Below are 22,889 nucleotides of genomic sequence, written 5' to 3' on the forward strand. Positions count from 1 at the left end.
AAAGACAATAATAGGAGCATATGAAAATGATAAAATAAGAGCGTTCTTCCTTTTTTAAAAAAACTATATATCTTGTCTTTCCTGTTGTTTGTGCAATGACCAAATGCAAGATTTCAAAATTACTGAATATATACATATGTAAGTCTAAACATTTTAGTGAGACAATAAAAACCCCAAAACTTGTCAACTTATCCTCAGGTCAATGTAAGTACTGTACATGAAAGTGATGAAAGATGAGAGCTTAATTCATCCTGGGAAAAACTAAAAGAAGCACTGAGCTCCTCTCTACTGTCTCTACTATGGCATAGCTTCAGGCCTTTTAAATGTCTGGGTAGGAAAATGGCAGCACTGGTGATTCCCCACTCTGCAGAATGACCCCCAACTTATGATACTATCCCTCTACTTCAGTGTTTCCCAACCTGGGGGCCGGGACCCATGGGGCAGGGAGGTTGCGAGGGGGTGTCAGAGGGGTCGCCAAAGACCATCAGAAAACACAGTATTTTCCATTGGTCATGGGGGTTCTGTGTGGGAAGTCTGGCCTGATTCTATCATTGGTAGGGTTCAGAATGCTCTTTGATTGTAGGTGAACTATAAATCTCAGTAACTACAACTCCCAAATGTCAAGGTCTATTTCCCCCAAACTCCAGCAGTGTTCACATTTGGATATATTGGGTATTCATGCCATGCTTGGTCCAGATCCATCATTGTTTGAGTCCACAGTGCTCTCTGGGTGTAGGTGAACTACAACTCCAAAACTCAAGGTCAATGCCCACCAAACCCTTCCAGTATTTTCTGTTGGTCATTTGAGTTCTTTGTGCCAAATTTGGTTCGATTCCATTGTTGATGGAATTCTTTGATTGTACGTGAACTATAAATCCCAGCAACTACAACACCTACATGACAAAATCAATCCCACTCCAACCTCACCAGTATTCAAATTTGGGCATATCGGGTATTTGTGCCAAGTTTGGTCCAGTGAATGAAATAAAACCTGTATATCAGATATTTACATTATGATTCATAAGAGTAGCAAAATTACAGTTATGAAGTAGCAACAAAAATAATTGAATGGTTGGGCGTCACCACAACATGATGAAAGTCTTTTAAGGGGTCACAGCATTAGGAAGGTTGAGAAATACTGCTCTACTTGATTATTAGGGGGGTTACATACACAGTACTCTATTGCAGTGTGCATCACCTATGTACATAGCCCACCATCACCTTGGTGGCCTATGTAGTAATATGTAAATATCATATACAAACTAATAGTTTGGGACTTCACATTTAAAGAAATCTTATTCCTATTTAGAAAGCTAACTGCTTAATTCAGAGATGGCTTTTTCATACACAATTTTATTTCCACATATCAAAAGTAAACATTTGGACATACACCACCCCCCATACACACACACACATATGTATTGATGTTCAATGTGTTAAGTGGTTTATAGTCAGCATCTTGTTTCTTTAATGTCAATCCCACAGATGCAGAATGGGGGAAGAGGCTGAGAGAAAACTGCCAAGGACCACCCAGTGAATCAGTGGCTGGGCTAACAACTGAGGTCACCCCCCACCCCTATGCAACAATCTGTTAACAGGGCTTTCATCAATTCATAACATATATGTTCCATAAGAAGTTACAGCTCACAATCCAAATAGCTCTTGCACGCAGCACAGTGAAAAAAAAATGTCCAAGGGGGGGGAAAAATCACAACAAAGGAAAACCAGCACCCTCTAGCAAACACTAAGTTGTCCAAACATGAGGAGAAGGGAATGAAACCTCCTTTTCACAACTGGCTCAAGAGAGGAAATATCAAGTAAAAAGAGGAAGAAGGCCTACTCTGGGAATTTATCTTTGATCACTACAGACATTACACTTGGGGATTCTGTCACGTAATTCTATCCTTAATTTAAAAATGATTTTTGTTATTTGGCCAAACTCCACTTTCCTTTTTCTCAAGTCTGAAATCGGAATTTTATTTTTTGTTTCCTCTTGTATTTTTGTTAAGAGCCAAATATTATTTACACTGAGGTTTGAGTTAGCTTCACCAATCTGCTAAACTTTCTCAGCCTTGCCCTGGACTTTTTACTCCCTATGAGACAGGGATGGCGAAGCATCGCCAAAAGTGAGGAATGACTTGAAGGCATGCAACAACAGTAGTGTCCAAGACCCAGCATAGTATATAGGCGAACCAGCAAAGCATAGTGAACCATGACTCAGGATTAAGGATTCACATCCCTACTTGGCCATGGAAACCCACTTGGTGACCCTGGGTAAGTCACACTCTCTCAGCATCAGAGGAAGCCAATGAGAGAGCAGGGAACCCTTAGAACAAATCTTGTCAAGCAAACTCTGTGGTATGTTTGCCTTTAGGGTAACCATAACTTGGAAATGACTTAAAGGCACACAACAAACAATAGTATTCAGAATGATAAAACAACTTGTGCACCAAGAATAAATAAATTGTAAGGTATGGAATTGTAAGATAACAGCGCTCCATGCAGTCATGCCGGCCACATGACCTTGGAGGTGTCTATGGACAACGCTGGCTCTTCGGCTTAGAAATGGAGATGAGCACCACACCCCAGAGTCAGACATGACTGGACTTAATGTCAGGGGACTACCTTTACCTTTACCTTTTATGGAATTTTACAAACTCAAACACTTCATTTATAATCAATTTCACTCTTAAGTATCAATAATAACAAAAAAATGCTAATGGTCAATGTTAAAAACTATTCTACACTTTAATGTTACCTAATTTTTGGGCAGAGTCCTGGTTGTTGCTTATGCCCATATATGTACCCCTGTGGAAGTGACTGAACATTTTTGGTCCAATTTACAACAGTCACATTCAGATCAAAGTTACAGAAGCAGCATTGCATATGCAGAGGCATTGGTGTCTATCTATCTGTTCCTGCTAAAATCTGCAGTTGTAGTCTTTTGGTTATGCATCTTTGGTTGCATATTCTGTTGTGTGCAATGTTGCAATTCAATGTAAGGATCACACAACCTAATCAATGCTTAGGTCTACAGGGAAATAATTTCATGATATTATCCCAATGTCAGATCTCAAACATTTTTGATCCCATATTCTATCTAAGTCTGTTTACAGTACCCCATTAACTCGTTACAAAGTGGAGTCCACGACAAGTGGGTGCGGAGAAGAGCAAACCACAGACCACCCATTACAATGCAACCTGATCCCTGCAACATGCACAATGGAGGACCTTCTCACAGCAACACCAGAAGCACTCCAGGTGGCACACTAGAGGCACTACAAGTAGCCAGCTTTAGGTCAAAGGACATTTAGCATAATGCCAAGTTATTTTAAAAACTTTGTGCTTTTGAATGCATTTTAACTGTACCCTCAACTCGCTTCCGACATGATACCCCATAACTCAGGATAACAATAATAAGGATAACAAACTTTATTTTTTTTAAAAAAAACTGGTCCTCCATAAATTAGTGTATGCAACATTACATGTTTTTGCTCTCCACCAATTGCTGTCATTCATCTAGATGAGGAAAAGGGAAATTCATCACACAATCCTTTCATGTGCTGCATTTACTGCAAAATACAGCTGAGGTGTATATTATCAAACCTCACAATTTAGCTGGAGCACACCTGGAAAATGCACCTGAACAACTAGGTTTAGGTAAAAGCTAGCTTGGGTGTGATCCTGGATTCATCATTGAGTCTGGAACCCCAGGTCTCGGCGGTGACCAGGGGAACATTTGCACAGTTAAAGCTTGTGCGCCAGTTGCGCCCATACCTTGGGAAGTCTGACTTGGCCACGGTAGTCCACGCTTCTGGTTACATCCTGTATATACTACCGCAACGCACTCTACATGGGGTTGCCTTTGAAGACTGTTCAGATGCTTCAAATGGTCCAGCAGGCAGCAGCCAGGTTGCTAACGGGAGCAGCGCTCAGGGAGCACACAACTCCTCTGTTGCGCCAGCTCCACTGGCTGCCAGTTTGCTACTGGGCACAATTCAAAGTGCTGGCTTTAGCTGATAAAGCCCTAAACGGTTCTGGCCCAGCCAACCTGTCCGAACATAACTCTCCCTATGAACCAGCTAGGAATTTAAGATCTTCTGTGGAGACCCTGCTCTCGATCCTGCCTTTGTTGCCAGCGCACCTGGCGGGGACGAGAGACAGGGCCTTCTCAGTGGTGGCTCCTCGGCTATGAAACTCCCTCCCTAGGGATATTAGATTGGCCCCCTCCCTACTGACATTCTAAATAAAATTAAAGACCTGGCTTTTTGAACAAGCCTTTGAAAACACAGTGTAATTGATAAATATGTAACCCAGGAAAGAATGAACATGGAAAGGCTTGACAATGCCTTTGGAAAATGCGCTAATAGGAAGTTATTGGTGTTTTATGCTTTTAATGCTTTTTACAGGGTTTTTATATTGTGTGTTAATTGTTTTTTAATTTTGTTTGTTTATTGTGGCATCGAATCGTGCCAGTGTAAGCAGCCTTGAGTTGCCTTCAGACTGAGAAAGGCAGCATAGAAATGCAATCAATCAATCAATCAATCAATAAACTAACATAGTGTGTTTTGCAGAGAAGAGACAGTATTCTGAAGAAAGCACAAATACTATATGCAGATGTAAAATAAGTGTGAGCCTCAGGCTTTTCAGTTAGCAGCCGTCAGAGAAAGAATCACTGTTGTATAATTCTGCCAGGGTAGCTCCTGCTTATTGCTCTTTATGGATGAAGGATTTATAACGTAGAGTTGGATTTTTCAAGCATAATTTTGTTCAAGTATGTTAAAAACATTTTCTTTGGCAACCATGCTGAAAATGTCCCAAGGATTTTGACGTCATAAACCTTGCCTACTCCCTTTCACCTTCAAATTCTGGCATCTAAAAATTTCTCTAAGGATATGGCCAGTTTTCCTTTTGGGAGCAGGGGAGGCCGTAATAAAGAAGGGCTTGAGGGAAAGTTTTAGGTGAGACCAGAAGAAGGAGTCAGCTGGGGAGATACTTATGAGACTCTACTACAATGGTCTCTCTGTACCACCATTGGCTAAAAGGACAGATCAGTTACAGAGCTAACAACCATCCTAGACTGCCACCTGACCACCCTCAGGGCCAATCCAAACATTCATAATCTTCTCATGCTTTAGTACTTACTACCTTAGCTTTCACACTGACAGTTACTGGCTTGGAAAAAAATACTCCTTCTTCTGAAAATCACACCATCGCTGAACATACACTTGAAGATTAATAGTTTTGCACTGAAGCATAATTTTCATGTGTATGTGGGTTCAAACACTTCTTTACTATGGGAAATTGAGACTGTTCTCCACTGACAGGTTGTACCAGCAATTTTTTTTAGCTGCATTGCTAAAGCAGAAAACAGAATTGACAAGCTGTCAAGATGGACTGAGGCACTACCTATCCAGCTTTTAAGGTAATAATAGGATGAATCACTTCTACGGTCACTTCTGAAAAAAATATACTCATTTTCCATGCTGACCTGACACTCAAAACTCCCATCCAGAATGTCTACAATACATCAATTTCCCTTTTTTTGATATAAAGTAAAACTACAATGTAAGATTATGAACCTGAGCCTCAGACTTACATAAATTCCATCTCCTCTGTTGCATATATTAGGAGACTAGCAGTTTTTATTATTCCTTTTAAACTAAGCAGAGTTACTTTTTATGGAATTCATGGAAACTCTGTTTATGTTCAGCTATTATTATTTCAAACAAGCCAAGGTTAAACCATAGATTATGATCTCATCATTTGACAATTTTTTATACATTTAGATAGATAGCAATGGAAAACTCAAAGTAGTCTAACAATAGAGATGGGAGCTTTACACTTCCTCGTGCAGTTTGGCAGATTAAGAGAATGATATAGAATGCCAACCCAATGTTTAGTCCTATGTCTGAATTGGTATTCTACCTTCTTTTCAACTCAACTTACCTAGCCAAACACCCCCCCCCCCCTCTCTATGAACCATTCTGGAGGTTAAGATCTTCTGGGGAGGCCCTGCTCTTGGTCCCACCTCCTTCGCAGGCATGAATGGTGGGGATGAGAGACAGGGTCTTCTCAATGGTGGCTCCTCAGCTGCTGAACTCTCTCCTTAGTGAGATTTGACCAGCCCCTTCCCTCCTGTCATTTCGCAAACAAGTGAAAACTTGACTTTGGGAGCAAGCATTTGGCCCAGCATAATTATCTGTGCAACACAGTTTGAATTGATGAATATGATTATTTGGCCATCTTTGGATCTATGCACAATAGTTGTCTAATGTTTACATATGTTGTTTTAAATTGTTGTTTAATTGCTCTTAATTGTTATTGTTGTTTGGGAATGGAACAATGCCAATTATGTAAGCTGCCCTGCATCCCCTTCGAGGTGAGAAGGGCGGGATATAAATGTCGTAAATAAATAAATATCCACATTATCTGTGACATACTCTTGGATCTGATCCTGTACCAGTTCTATAACTCTTTTCCCCTGGTACTGAATAAATTTGATCTTTCTTGGTTACGTACATCAAATAATCCTAAGGATAAACCAGTACCCTTGAGAAAAATGGGATGGGACAGAAACTACTACAGTGTTTATTTATGGTGGTTTATAACTCAATGGATGATCTTAGGCAAGTCACAATGAATTGAAGCCACACAACAACAATCACCAACTCCATCTCCAACTCTAGAGAGCCCTACTTTTTTTTTTTTACATTTTTTCCAGGAAAGGTTAATTATACTAGTTATCTTCTATGTAATGCTTTAGAACAGTGGTTCTCAACTCCCAGAGATCTTAATAGCTGGTAAACTGGCTGGGATGTCTGAGAGTTGTGGGCCAAAACACCTGGGGACCCACATTCCAAGAAGCAATACAATAGACAATATTAGTAAATGGCTACCTCTGTTGACTACCCTGCATACTTTAAATTGGCATCTGTAATTATTATTAATTTCCTAATTTCACTGTTCATAAATTCTCATTATGCACCCAGAAAGTCAATCTTAAGACCACTAAATACCAATGGAAGGGCATGTGCATTATGTAGAAATCAGGGTTCTCCATCTTTCTCTCCTGCATCAATTGCCTCTTTGTAAATTCAACATTCTGACTTGGAGAGATGCTACCCGAAAGGGAAGAGTCAAAAGTTTTTATGTGTACTTGGGGTTCACTACACAGTTCCTTGCACCAAGACTTTTGATTTTCCGTTTGGCAGATCTGTGCATGAAGAGGAAAGATTCATACTACATCAATACCTCCTCTCTCCCCAAAATTAGTATTGAGTGGTTGATGCATTCAATCCAGTAAATTGATTCCTTTCCAAGGCATGCTGTGGCGCATCCCTTCACATTATTCTAGTGAAAGTGTTGCAGATTTCTGCTCTACAACTGCGAACTGATGACACATAATAAATGAAACACCTAATCTCACAATTCTTGCAGGTACAGAAAAGCTCAGAAACAGAAATTTTGCAGAACTGGTATTATCAGAATCAGTTAAGTCTAGTGGTAAATTTCTTTACCTTTGAGAAATGCCATTTAAACAAACATGGCTATTCTTGTTCTTTGCTTTCTACTTCTATTTGAATTAAAGTTAAACAAAATCGCCAGCTTCCTAACTCTTCTGCAAGTCTACCATACTCTGGAGTTTCAGTTCCAAGAAACGAGTTCCCATATCATGGATTATGTGCTCCAAAAGTTGCTGCTGAGAAGCCTTCAGTAAGTCAAACCTCTACAAATTCAGATTATTACCCTTCAACATAAAAAAAAAATCACCTGTCCATAACATATTCCCATTCCACTAGGGACATATGTTAGTCTTTTTACCTGAATGGATCACACTGGAAGATTAAAACTGAATTTCCAAATAGACCTGTCAAGTAGATTGTGTTCATTTTCACCAACAACTGAATGTCATCCTGAAGACTGATGGAACAGAAGACCTTTATAGTCACAGAGTTTGTTCCTGACTCTAAGCAGTGTTTTGATGTTATACTGGAACTGGGAATCTATTTACACAGAAGAAATGCAGCATTTTATCTATATCTGATGGCAACATCCTAAAGAATCCTGAGATTGTAATTTAGAGAGGAACTGGAGCTCTTTGGCGGAGAAATCAAAATTCCTTTCCCTTAACTGCACATCCCAAGAGTCTGGAGTCCCCTGGCTCATTGCCAGAATGATATCCATCCCTTGGCCTATTCACTGAAACCACCTAAAAAAATGTTCTTGCATTTGAACACCAGATTGACTCTATTGTGTATATCACTAAGAATGACTCTACTCAAGCCCTCTTTCAGAAACTGTGCATCTTTGGATTCCTTGCAAAGGGCATGAAGGGATGAAAAAGGTTCACCCCTTCATGCCTTCTGGTTACAAAGCACCAGAAGTCAAAACAGTTGTATGTTATAATATTGAGAAGGTGGAAGGTGTCTGGAGGGTGGGGTGATAAAGATAGTAAAAAGTCTGGAACTCTAGTCCTGTGAAGCAATAGAATATGTTCAGCTGGAAAAGAGAAGAGCACGAAGATTACATGATGGCTGTCTTTAGAAAGGTTGTTATGGAGATGATGATATGTAAGGGAATGACTTCCAAGTGCATGAAAAATTTCCAATTAAACATTAAGAACAACATCATGGAAGCAAGAGAAATTCAGCATTGGTGATAGATCTTCTTCATGACATGGTTTTACATAAAGATTAGATGGAGTCATTTCTGCATCGTAAGGGGTTTTCTAAATCAGGGCTTCTTAAACTTTTCCACTCGAAATGAGTCAAGCAGTCACTAGGTGACCAGAAAAAAAACTGTTGTAGCAAAACTTTTGAGCTATGGGAACCCCATTTGGGGCTGGGACCCACAGTTTAAGAAGCAGTGGTCTAGATGGTTCTTCTGCTCCTTTTCCAATGTTCTAATCCCAGTAACCTGTACCATGTTGTACTTTGGATAATGTGTTGTGTATTTGGAGAATCTGCAACTGTTTAAAAATTGTTTCAAGTGAATTATTATTTTAACATGTTAATGTGCTCAACTGCATTAGTTGTGTTTGTTTTGTAATTTTGTGAGTTACCTTAGGTCCCAGTACTGAGATAAAGGTGAAATATAAATTAATTACTGTGAGTACTATATTACTAAAAAATTAGAAATAGTTTGGAAACTTCAGAGGATTTTTCAGACTGTCAAATTAAGCAAAAATAATGGGTCATACTGTGACTTCAGAAATTAAAAGGGATTTTTGCCATATTACATGAAGCTGCATATCATGGATAGGATCATCGCTATGTCAGTATAACCCTCTTCACAAAATGGTCTTCAACTTATCAAAATCAACAATTTGGCCCCCAAACCAGTCACTGAATTATACATTAGGTCTACTTATACATGAGTACATATGGGACTTTCAGAGATCTATTAAGTCTATAAGTGAGTTTCAAGAAAGGAATAACTAGACATTAAAAAATTCAGGCTGGTCTCTCAATTCCATTACTGACCATAAGACTTCAACATGTATACTTGATTTTCACTACCTTCATTGACTTCTTATACATCCAACTAATATCACTGTTACAACTTCTGAGCAGAAACATGTCTGATGCGATTTTGATAGACTAGCCTTCTGTATCAACAGTAACTCCACTGTCCTTCTCTTGATACAGCAATTACCAGAGTGACCTTTAGCGACTTACCACAAATCAGCCCTTAAGCTATAAAGGTAGAGAGTGTTTTAAGTATATGGGTTATACCTGCTTCCTCTTTCAGCCTGTATAAAGAACGCTTTGGTTACTCCTTCTTTTTAGGAATTAAACAGAGGCATAAATCAATCTTAACCTGGATGGAACCTTTCAGTACGCCTATTCTATCCTTCCTCCTCATCACACTAGAGAATGAATCCACTTTAAATCTGGGTTCTGCCTCCTGCAGAATTCTGGGGTTTGTAGTTTAGGGAGGCTGGTAAAGTCTCCTCCCTAAACTACAAACCCCAGAAGTCTGCAAGAGGCAGCAACCAGATTTAAAGTGGATTCATTCTCTAGTGTGATGAAGGCTAATCTTTCCAGCAGAAGCAACTATTCTAACAGCTTTTCCTTGTCACAACAGGACTTGTGGTTATTATCACAAACTGTCAGAGATACTGACTGTTAGTTAGATATATGCTGTCACTGATTTTTAAAAAGTAATAGAAGGAGTCATTTTCAACAAGGAGTAGACTCCAAGTCTTGAGCTTTGTACTCAGGAATGTATTCTACTCCCATTTCACAATAGCCAGTTGTGCAGTCCTTTCCCATTCAATACGTGGAAGAATCAGCAAGAATCTCAACACAATCTCTATAGAGCAGCCTTCCTCAAGCTGGTGCATTCTAGATGTGTTTTACTACAATCCCCATCATCTCTAATCATTGATTGGGTATGTTGAGAAGTACAGTATGCTTCATCTGGGATGTGCCAGCACAGGTGAGAATTCTACAGGAGAAACACACAAATCTCTGCATTGGAATGATTGAGCAAAAAACAAACTACAAACTGAAACCTTAAAATTCAGCAGTAAAAAGAAAAAAAAATCAACCCAATGTTCTAAAGCTAGTATAGGTTGAGGATCCCTTATCTGGAGTTCTGAAGGACGCCACAATCCAATATTGTCAGATAGTGACATATTTTCTTTCTGATACTTTAGAAAGAAAGTATTGAAGATATTGCACAGAATTACCTTAAGGCTATATGTACAAAATGCATATAAAACATTAAAGAACATATTTAGACTTGGGCCCATATCCAAAATATCTCATTATGTACACATATGCAAATATAGGCATCCCCCACCCCACCCCAAACTCATTAATCCAAAACACTTCAGGTCCCAATTATTTTGGATTAAAGATACTCAATCGTTTTGGAGTAAATGGAAGTTGAATTACTCTTACAATACATTATCTGTGCACATATTATAATGGGTTCTGTGGCAATGCCTATTTATAGCATGCAGTGAAATTTTCTGCAGGAAGAGCAGAATGAAATGGAATACAAAAGCTGAAATGTCAAAACCATGGACCTAGTAAATTGGCATCTTCTTTCCTGAACCTATTCTTCCTTTACAAAAAAAAATCTACCACTAAATTTTACACAACAAACATGCCCAGTTTCGTCAACAGATGTCACACCAATAAAAACTTTACTTTGTGGTTGTCTTTTTTATAGCCCAATAAGAAGTGATGTTCTAAAGGCCAGTTCTCAGCACAAATAGCCCAACTCAGTGAAAAAGCTGAAAGAAGACACATTGCTAGAAAAACACTTAAATACCGAAAACACTGGTTATAGCAGTATAAACCCAAACAGATGGTGTACTATTGTAGGAAGGTATTTCAGATGCATGATATTGTATAAACTAAGAGGCAAGTGGAACTAGCATCAAAACTGAAGTACAACTCTTCGGTTTTGCTTTCATAATATCTTGGCCCTTGTCAGAGACCTTATAAGGTTGACGTGTTCTACTTTGTGTAAAAAACAGCAGTGTGTCTGAATGCAAAACTGTACTTAAGAACTTGTTTGGGAAGCTTGGAAATTAAACAGAGGCAGCGAGTTGCATTTAATTTCCAGTTATGCAAATCAACTCTTTTCACATAAACATTGGCTCCCTTTGATATAATGCTCCAAATAGTCCTCAAAGTTTTACACACATTCAAAATAAGATTGAGGTTTGTACTTTCCAAAGTAGTCAGGCTGGAATGAAAAGAAAGCACACACTAAATTCTTGGGTTTTGTTTTTCTGGAGTTACATTTGTCAGAAGTACACTAGAGTCTCGCTTATCCAACATAAACAGGGTGGCAGAACATTGGATAAGCAAAAATGTTGGATATTAAGGAGGGATTAAGGAAAAGCCTATTAAATGTCAAATTATGTTATGTTTTTACAAATTAAGCACCATAACATCATGTTTTACAACCAATCGACAGAAACAGCAGTTCAATATATAATAACATTATGTAGCAATTACTGTATTTATGAATTTACCACCAAAATATCGCAATGTATTGAAACAGCTGTGCATCAGGGCTGGAGACAGACTAAGTTGGATAATACAGAATGTTGAATGTGCGAAGGTTGGATAAGCGAGACTCTACTGTATTTGGAAAAAAGGAATCACTTGTGTTTTATACAAAAATATTACCAGTGTTGTTCTGTTCACTGACTCTGAAAAACACATGATATTCATTTTCAGAAGCACTGAAAAGTTGTCATTCATTGATATCTAATAATGACTCCTGAAATATTGTTCAAGCATCTCAGGGCACAACACCGTCAACGTTTGCATAAACAAGTGCTGATGCCTCTCCCACACAAATCCTTAGATCTTTGAAAAGCTGAACCTTGGTGTTTAAATAGGTTTCACCACTTAAAGACAGGCCAGTTTGTTAACTAGTGTGTGTGTGTGTGTGTGTATCCTTGTTTTGTAAAAGCTATCTTATTGTAAACAATGTTTCCCTCTCCATTCTGTTGAACAGATCTGTGCAGAACTTTTGTAACCAATAGCACCAAGGCATCCAACTCTAAAGGCCTCCAAAATGCTTTTATTGGCTCCTGAAAAGGAACCATCTACCACCGAAATCTATTTTAAAGATGACCACAAAGGAAGGAGACTAAGCAGCTGCACAAGAAAAGGCAAGCTTGTTTACTGTGAGCAAACTCATCCATGCGTCTTCTCTACAGCAACAATTCCTCAAGTGCCACAAGCCAAAAAGATGCTGTTGCATTTAGATGCCTTGCTTTCCCCACTCACACATCTTTCAAAATGCCTCTAAATACACAAATAACTTTTACTACAATTGTACACAGGCTTCCAGCTTTAAAAAAAACCCTCCCTTTGCCCACCAAGCAAACTCATCCATGCGTTTTCTCTGCAGCAACAATTCTCCAAGAGCCACAAGCCAAAAAGATGCTGTTGCATTTAGATGTCTCGCTTTCCCCATTCACACATCTTTCAAAATGCCTCTAAATACAAACATCACTTTTGCTACAAGTGTACACAGGCTTGCAGCTTTTAAAAAACCTCGCTTTGCCCACCAAGCAGAAGTGTTTAGCTTTTAAATCACTATTAGTATTTCTTTATTTACTTTTAGGGGGAATGTTTTGGCACAAAACGCATTGGCCAATGGCAAAAGCAACTGCAAAGTCCTCCATTATGCTGAGATGCTGGAGGAAAAAAACCAAAGCAGCACAACTCACCAATGCAAAACCCACCTGCCTGGTTGTAAACAAATGCGTAAAGTTTGAGACAAGATCTTTGGGAAAGATCCATAAGTTGGCTTCCTTAGAAGCGATCAAATGCCCCCTCCTTTGTAAAAGCATCCTACCCAGCCGCACTACTTACAACACAACACAAAATAATATTATTACCAAACTATAACAAGGCGGAAAACTTGGCTACGAGAGAGAATGAAAGCAAACTTCGGGGAGTGTTTGGTTGTTTTTTCCTTCCCAATTGGGGCTGTTTCTCTCCCTCAAGATCTCTGACGATGCTTGAAAGGAGGATCCAGAGTTGCTTAGGGAAGAAAAAGAAAAAGGAGAGGAGGGGAAAACAAGGAGAAAGGGAGAAGGGAAGCACAGAAACAAAGAGGCTAAAATCTCCAGGCTGGAAAGAGTTCCAGGCCGGAGAGCTCTGCGAGGCACTCACCACAAGTCAAGAGACTGGATGGAGTTGAAGATCTGGCTGCGAAAGAAGGGGGGAAACGGTTTTCTGGGGCTCAAACGAGGGGTGTCGTTTGGCCTTGGCAACGCTGGCTCTTCGGCAAGCTCAGCGGAAGAGGCACAAGAGAGGCGCTGGGCTAGCAGCAGCCCCAGGAGCCTCCATGGAGAAAGGCGCTGGGTTTTTGGATGACTGAACTCTCAAACAATTCCCTTCTTTTTGCTCGCCAGCCCGGCGCTGGAGCCTCCCATTCCTCCCCTTCCGCCCCTTTTGCAAGACGAGGAGGAGGAGGAGGAGGGAAGGAGGAGCCCAAGGGAAAGGGAGGGAGAGGGAAGGAGGGAGAGGAGAAGGGGGAGAGGGGACGGGACTGGCCTCCAACAGCCTACAAAGAAAGTAGAGTGGAAAAAGTTTGGCTCCCTCCATTCCCCTCTTGGCTTGGGCAGGGGGCAGCTGACAGTGCTCGGGCTGGACTTCAGAGATCAGGCTGATTGTGCCTGATAGTTTCCTGATTCAGCCCAAGGGAATGTACGAGGGTCGAATGAAAAGTAATGCCTCCACCTTCATTACTTGGGTTTGGATGGGAATACTTTAATAAATCAAACGCAGAAATAATCCTTAGAATATGCTCATTAACTACTACTATTCACTTTTCCACACAATCAACAGACAATCGGATACATTTCTGCCAACAATGAACAAGTTTTCTGAAGCCGTCACAGAAAAAGTCAACACTGTTTCCACAACCAGCGTAAACATCCTGGGTACCCATTATGCACAGATCTTCCAATAGCCAAGCAAAGCAATAATGTGACCCACACGTTCTTGTGAAATGCCAATTATGCTTGAAATTTGGTTATGACGATCATCCTGAATCAATCTGTCAACCTTTTATAGTCGAAGGCTTTCATGGCCGAAATCACTGGGTTGTTGTAGTTTTTTTCGGGCTATATGGCCATGGTCTTTGTGAAACTCTGTGGTTGCTGCCACAGGACATTCAACTCTTCGTTTGTCACACAAGTCAGATGTTCCCACCTCGACATCTTTAAATTTGCTCGCCCAATGACACACAACACTCACATCAACACAATCACCATAAACAGCTTGCATTCTCTGATGAATCTCCTTTGGGGTGACACCTTCTGTTAAGAATTCAATTACTGCTTGTTGCTTAAGTCGCATTGACCGACTGTCTGCGCAGGGTTCCATATTTTGCACTTTAACAACACAACTGTTCAATGCTAAAGCTTCCTGCCAAAATGGAACTGTAGAGGAGAGTCTACTGAACAAGCCAGTACCTGCCACATACCAGTACTGCCATCTGTTGAGGAGTTACGAAGGTGGAGGCATTACTTTTCATTCAGCCCTCATAGATTCCTTGCAGTTAAGGGTGCATCGACACCAGGCATGGATAAACTTGGGCCCTCCAGATGTTCTAGATTTCAACTCCCACCATTCCTAACAGCCTCAGACCCTTTCCTTTTCTCCCTCAGGGAAAAGAAAAGGACTATAGATTGGACTATTGCAATGCACTCTACGAGGTGCTGCCCTTGAAGATGGCCCAGAAACTTCAGTTCATCCAACAAGTGGCAGCCAGATTACTAACTGATGCAAATTACAGGGAGCGGTCTACCCCCCTGTTTAAAGAGCTCAATTGGCTGTCGTTTTTTCTCTGGTCCCAATTCAAAGTGCAGGTTCTTACCTACAAAGCCCTGAACGGTTTGGGGCCCACCTACCTTCGTGACCGCATTTCCTATTACTAACCTTCACGACCCCTTCGATCTTCCAGAGAGGCCCTTCTCTCGCTCCCGCCCCCATCGCAAGTGCAACTTGTGGGGACAAGAGAGCGGGCCTTCTCTGTGGTGGCCCCTCGGTTCTGGAACTCGCTCCCCAAAGAAATTAGGCAAGCCCCCACCCTGGCAGTCTTTAGGAAGAGTCTGAAAACTTGGCTATTCCAGTATGCCTTCAATGAATGAACAATAATCCCTGATCTTGACCAAACCCTGCATAAAATGTCCTCAGAAGCACTTTACCCTATCGTCTAGTGCAGGGGTCTGGAACCTTCGGCTCTCCAGGTGTGGTGGACTTCAACTCCCACAATTCCTTGAGGCTCGGCATTCACCCCAAAGGCTTACCTTGGCCTCAAGGAATTGTGGGAGTTGAAGTCCACCACACCTGGAGAGCCGAAGGTTCCCCATGCCTGGTCTAGTGCAATCAAATCTCACTTTTGTCCCTCTGATCCTCTGTCTAGATACACTACATGGCCTGCTTACCTAGTGTTTTAAACTTTTAATCCTTGCAACTCTGGCCAATTACTGTGACCTTATACTGTTTGGTGGGTTTATTTATACTGTTTTTGCATTTTTTTATTTTGATTATATTTTACTGTTTGTATTTTATGTTGTATATTTGTATTGCTGTACTGTTGGGCTTGGCCTCATGTAAGCCGCCCCGAGTCCCCTTGGGGAGATGTATAAGTAAAGTTTTATTATTTTTTATTATTTTTATATTATTATTATTATTATTATTATTATTATTATTATTATTACCTGGAAGGCCCAAGTTTACCCATATTTCATATAACTTTACATCAATGTGATATCAGAATCTGACTTCCAAATATTACTGCATGAGTATAAAATGATGTAGATTTATTCTGAGGCTTTAGAAATTCCATTCCTAATCGTATTCTTTGTAGACCTTTGGTTTATGTGTCATTACTTTGCCATGGATTTTAGTAAGTATTAGACCATTATTTTAATATCTCATGCTGGCAAATGATGCTCTTAACTTTCACCTTATAGGAACAATAAATGCCAGACGTCTAAGATGGGTTTACAAAAGAAAGAGGCACTAGGAATCACACTGCAAACATATAGTCATATAGATTTATGTATTATAGTGGTTCTCACCGTTCCTATTGCCGCAACCCCTTAATACAGGTCCTCATGTTGTGGTGACCCCCAACTATAAAATTATTTTGTTGCTACTTCACAACTGCCATTTTGTTACTGTTATGAATCGTAATGTAAATATCTGATATGCAGGATGTATTTTCATTCACTGAACCAAATTTAGCACAAATACCCAATACGCCCAAATTTGAATACTGGTGGGGGGGGGGTAGATTTTGTCATTTGGGAGTTGTAGTTGTTGGGATTTATAGTTAACCTACAATCAAAGAGCATTCTGAACTCCACCAACAATGGAATTGAATCAAGCTTGACATACAGAACTCCCATGACCAACAGAAAATACTGAAAGAATTTGGTGGGCATTAACCTTGAGTTTTGGAGTTGTAGTTCACCTACATCAGGAGAGCATTGTGGACTCAAATAATGATGGATCTGGACCAAACTTGGCACGAGTACTCAACATGCCCAAATTTGAAGAATGGTGGAGTTTGGGGAATGCAGACCTTGACATTTGGGAGTTGTGGTTGCTGGGATTTATACTTCATCTACAATCAAAGAGCATTCTGAACCCCACCAATGATAGAATTGGGCCAAACTTCCCACACAGAACCCCCTTGACCTACAGAAAATACTGTGTTTTCTGATGGTCTTTGGTGACTCCTCTGACATACCCTTGCAACCCCCCCAAGGATCCCAACCCCCAGTTTGAGAAATGCTGATATATTATAGCAAAGTCTTTAATAATGTAGATCATGAAAAAGCATGGATTGCTGTTAAAAATGGGTATACCACATTTGATTATTCTGACAATAATCTATAGTCAGAACAAGAGATCAGCATGACTATAGAATATGGAGAAACAGAATGGTGTCCAATTGAAAGGAGCGTCAGTCAAGACTGCATTTCATCACCCTCTGTTTAACTTATGTCATAAGCATATCATACAGAATGATGGATTACATTTGGAGGAAGGGATGTCAACCATTTAAGATATGCAAATGACACTATACTGCTAACAGAAAATATCAAAAAATTGGAACTATTGCGGAGGCACAAACAAATGAGTTACAACTGAATGTTTTTTTAAAAACACAAAATAATGACCACGGAATAGTTACATTACTTTAAATTAGACAATGAAAATATTAAAATACTTAAAGATTTTCTATACCATGGCTCAGTCATAAATCTTAATGAGATGAGTCAAGAATTGTGAAGAAGACTGGTACTTGGAAGGGCAAGTGAAGAAGACTGGTACTTGATAAAACACATCAGCTCTAGTTTCTTATACAGAGCATATGCCATCCAATAATCGCCATGTGCTTGCCCACAGAAAACCATATTTAATAAGCCTCGGCATTATAAGAGGGTTTTGCGAGAACAGTTGCTCACATTGCAATGGTGTAGTACCACTGGTGATCTACAGACTACAGGTTAGGAACCACTGCTTCAGAGGAACTGTTCAAGGTACTCATTTATCCACCAGCCCTAATCTTTTGTTTGGATCTCCAGCACTTTATTCCCGGCCCAGCCCTATAGTTTTATGCTTGCACTAGCCCTTGTCCAGCCCAACTAGTATCAAACCTGCACATGCCCCTTTTCAGCTAATGGTTGTTTGTTGTGTGGTTCATGTTTATGATGTTTTATATTTTATTGATTTTACTGTTTTTAATATAGTTGATTGTTATATGTTTGTTTTTATTGGGCTGTAATCTTTGTTTATATTGGGCTTGGTCCCTGTGTAAGCTGCCCCAAGTCCCTTCAGCGAAATGGAGACGGGATATAAGAATAAAGTTATTATTATTAAAGTTATTATTATCTCCTTTATTTATAAAAACACAAATCAGAGTCATTCCAGTGACATGGAAACCACTACTTGCCACAGCATGAAACTGCTGGAAACAGTATGCCATCTCCACTTGGAGCCATTGCTGGAACGTAGGAAAATCAAAACATGACAAAATCTTAGGGTGTGGATGTTCCTCTGTTATTCCAACTGATCATTGTTAAAAGTACAGGAACCAGATACATTATTCTGCATTGAGTTTAGATGAGAAATATGGCATTTATTTGAAAACTAAAGGGCTCTGGTATGACCCTGAACCGATTCCTAAATTTTGAGAACAAAATTTGGATCACATGCTATAGGAGACTCATCACCACAAAATGTGCTTTTTCGGTTGTTCATAGCATCCTATATGACAAGGATAAGGAACTTGTGGTGTTCCAGATGTTGTGAGAAAGCACCTCCTATCAGCCATCATACTGGTGATGCTGGGAAATGCTAATGGGATTTGCAGTCCAACAACAGCTGGAGGTCTCCTCTCTCTGTTTGGCTGCAGGGCAAGAAATATGTTAAATCCAGTGACTCCTGCTGTGTTGTGTTGTGCTGGGAGAGTCGTGTCCAAACACTGCTTAATGAAGAGGTACAAAGTTTGTTAATATGCTGGTAATAATGTGACCTTAGTGTATAGGCTTTCATTATATTACTCTGTTTGCCAAGTTGCGTCCTGATTTTGTTTCCTTGCTGTAGGATAGCAGACAGATGTTTTTCTTCATAAGACTGCAAAAAAGAAGCATAGACTATGTGCACATTAACTTGCATAACCCCAAACCCTGAAAAAGATCCAGAGAAAATAAATAATAAGCTCTGAAGCAATAATATTATTTTTGCCGCTTTTATGTTTTCTGTGGAAGGTGATAGAACAACATTTCTCTACTCTTACAGGAATGGAGACTCTTTTTGATGGTTGGAGAAATGACTTTAAATGAGGTAGTTTGGTTGACATACTTTTTTGAGGTACACAAATACAAGACATTTCCAACAGGAACAAAACAAAACACAAAATGCCAGCTTGTATTTGTACAAATACAAACGAACCTCATTACTGCAGAACAGTACTTTTCCTGTAATGTTCACAAATGTGTGAACATGTGACCACATTCAGACAAGAGGAAAAGGGCTTCTTGAAAGAGGGGTTAACACCTCTATTTATTTTTGAGCTGAGGTTAAACATATCAAGTAAAGATACATGAATGAAAAGTGTTTATTTGTCTATCAATGCAAAATATGCAAAGTTGTGTGTCCGTCTTTAACTAGTTAGTAGCATGGTCTTTCCTTCCTGATTCACATCTCAAAGACATAATTATTTCAGATGCAAAACACATAGAGAATTTGTGATTTTCTTTGTTTAAAAAAAACCTAGCAAAACAAATCTGTTGTACCAAATGAAAATATCTTCACACTAGCCAAAACCTTTGAAATTTGGTGAGAATTTATGCCAGCGTTGTTCTCCCACTTGTGACACCAAAATGTTATGAATAACTTTTCAATAACTTTAAAGCATAGGTTATTTTATTGCAAGTTTTCAGTATGAGAAAAGGTATCAGAACAACATGGGACATGCAGATTCTATGTAGTAACTACATTGAATTCACAAACAACCTACAGTTGCATTGGCTAACAAACAAAAAGGAATTACATTTTTACTCAGCATTCATTCACATATACCTTCATCCATCCTCATGCATATGTCACTATTTCTCCTTCCATCATCTCCTGGAGAAGAACACCAATTAGGCCAGACCCCGATTTCCCTGCAGCCTGCCAACATACGGCTCCAAAACTTCTGAAATGCATTCTCTTTCCCTAAGATCAGATCCCTACAGCAGAAAAACTGAATCCCTGCAAATATACATGACTCCAAAATCACACTCCTTTCTCTTTCCGTGAGAAAAGGAGCAAGTGACCAGAATCCTGCCTTCCCAAGGCAGATTTGACACTCTCCAAAGGTACACCATCTCTTTCCTTCCCTCTTCTCTCTCTCTCTCTTGCATTTTTTAACATATGTATAATGCTATCGTTCCATTCAAAGAATAAATTATCTCTTTCTCTCTAATACACACACACACAAAGTGAATATTTTTTAAAAAGGAAAAGGAAAAAGATAAGGGTTAGTGTGGTATAATGGTTCAAGCATTGGACTCTGGATACCAGGGTTTGAATCCCCATTAGGCCAGGGGAACCCACTAAGTGGCCTTGAGCAAGTCCTACCCTCTTACTCGCAAAGGCAAAACCAATCTTGCCAAAGAAAATCCAGTGATGGGGTTGATTTAGGGTTATCCTAAGTCAGAAGCACAAGAACAAACAAAATAGGGTGAAGTGCGCTACCAGAGAGTTTGACAACCACAACAACTTCTGCAATCAAAAGTAAGTATTGAGGAATCAGTACATGATGAGATACAGCAACTTCTCAATAAAGAAATTATTATCATCCATATTTCTCCTATATTCCTGATTGAAGTTATTTCCATGACCAGTTCTAAAATATATTTTCATGTCTTCAACAGTTTCTCCTGCTGTTAGCCCAAGCTTCTGCCAACCTAGCAATTTGAAAACATGCAAATGTGAGTAGAACAATAGATACCGCTCCAGTGGGAAGGTAACGGCACTCCATGCAGTCATGCCAGCCACATGACCTTGGAGGTGTCTATGGACAACGTCGGCTCTTCATCTTAGAAATGGAGATGAGCACCACTCCCCAGAGTCAGACACAACTAGACTTAATGTCAGGGGAAAACCTTTACCTTTACCTTTCTCACTCCTGGGAGGACTCAAAACAGTGTACATCAAGTAATGGCAAGATTCAGAAGGAGGCGAGACCGAGAGAAGGGCCTCCTCAGAAGATCTTAATCTCCGAGGAGATTAATAGGGGAGATGCATTTGGACAGGTAAGATGGCTGTAACCATTCAGGGCTTTATAGGCTAAAGTCAGCACTTTGAAATGTGCTCGATAGCAGATTAGCAGCCAGTGGAACTGGTGCAACAGGAGGTTATGTGCTCCCTGTACACCGCTCCAGTGAGGAATCTGACTGTCATCAGTTGGACCACTTGGAGCTTCTGAACAGTCTTCAAAGCAGAGTGTGTTGCAGTAGTCTATTTGGGATGTAACAAGAGCATGGACCACCATGGCCAAGTCTGACTTCCCAAGGTACGGGCGCAACTGGCGCTCAAGTTTTAATTGTGCAAAAGCTCCCCTGGCTCACCAATGAATCCAGGATCACCCCCAAGTTGCAAACCTGTGTCTTCATGGGGACTGTAACCCTATACCCTGTCTGGCCTTACAACTGACCAGAAGTACCTCTGTCTTGTCTGGATTCAATTTCAATTTGTTCACCCTCATCCAGAACATTTAGTTATGATCTTTTCTTTGATCAAGACACAGAATAACTTACTAGTTCAGGTCTCAATGTTAGCATTTTGTGTGATATCTAAAAATACTGCAGTCCAGCTAAGAATGGTGTAGCATGACTTTGGGATAAATCTTACCTATGACCACTTCATAAGTACAGTTTATATACAGAGATGGCATTTGTTGGATTTATTTTTTTGGAGGTAAACACTTCCATAAGTCAACAAAAGGAGAAGTTATTCAAATAATATTTATATTCTGAAGTGCTGTTGTGCCCATCTAAACTCTGTTGCCTGGCAATTTAACACTGTCTAGAATGTGTGGTATGCATCTGAAAATAAGATTGTGCATACATGGCCTTAAAAGGCAAGGGTGGGATGTGGAATATCTTGGACTGCACAAAGTAGAAGGTGAAGCCAACACATCTACACATTCTGCCCATATACTGACAATAGCTCATGTCCTCTACCTTTAGCCAGTATCACAATCTTTAGCAAAAGGCAGTGCCATAGTAGAACTAGGGCTCACAGGTTGTAACTGGAACACACACATTATTACACAGCTGTCTGCATTTTTGGACTCTCCTTGGGAATATGGCTATGGGAACTAGTCATGCTGAGCACTGAGATGTCAAAAATTACTGTAACACCACCTGCAGTAGGGCTGAAGCACACTTTCTCCCAAAATAACTAAATGAGAAACAGTTACATTCCAAAACTAATTTTTACTGATACAGAGCAGATCAAATCATTTCCGACTTGGGAGATTGGAGATTTTGGTATGTTGGAAGGCCAGAACATGTTTGCTTTCTGATGTTTTCCTATATATATATATTTTAATATTCATGTTTATGATGACTATATCTTAGCATCACTTGCCTTCCTACAGCTATCCTTGTATGTCCAATTGTTTTAGGACTCCATTCTCACATTTTTAAAGGGTTGATTGATAAAATGTTAAACAAAAGACTCCTTTTCCCCAATGCTAACATCTATTTAACATCACTGACTGGTTAACAAAAACAGATTCGAGGTTTTTCATCTGAGTATCCCAAAAAGCATGGCTGCTTTCTGCTACCGCAGTTACTTCAAAACTCCATATTCTTAGAGCTGCTG

The 22,889-nt window shown here is 39.8% G+C and overlaps 1 protein-coding gene across 2 annotated transcripts in view; it reads right to left on the reverse strand.

Moving 5' to 3' along the window:
- Window positions 1–13,938, reverse strand: part of BOC (BOC cell adhesion associated, oncogene regulated) — an 85,712-nt gene extending 71,774 nt beyond the window's left edge. The window contains exon 1 of one of the 2 annotated variants that reach the window (XM_060770769.2): window positions 13,659–13,937. The gene's annotated coding sequence lies outside the window, so the exon portion shown is untranslated. Of the gene's footprint in view, window positions 1–13,658 lie in introns of both variants that reach the window. The other variant, XM_067466607.1, reaches the window with a different exon arrangement.
- Between the last annotated feature and the right edge of the window lie 8,951 nt (window positions 13,939–22,889).

Source organism: Anolis sagrei, chromosome 3 (assembly GCF_037176765.1).
Source record: "Anolis sagrei isolate rAnoSag1 chromosome 3, rAnoSag1.mat, whole genome shotgun sequence".
In the NCBI taxonomy this organism is placed as follows: domain Eukaryota; kingdom Metazoa; phylum Chordata; class Lepidosauria; order Squamata; family Dactyloidae; genus Anolis; species Anolis sagrei.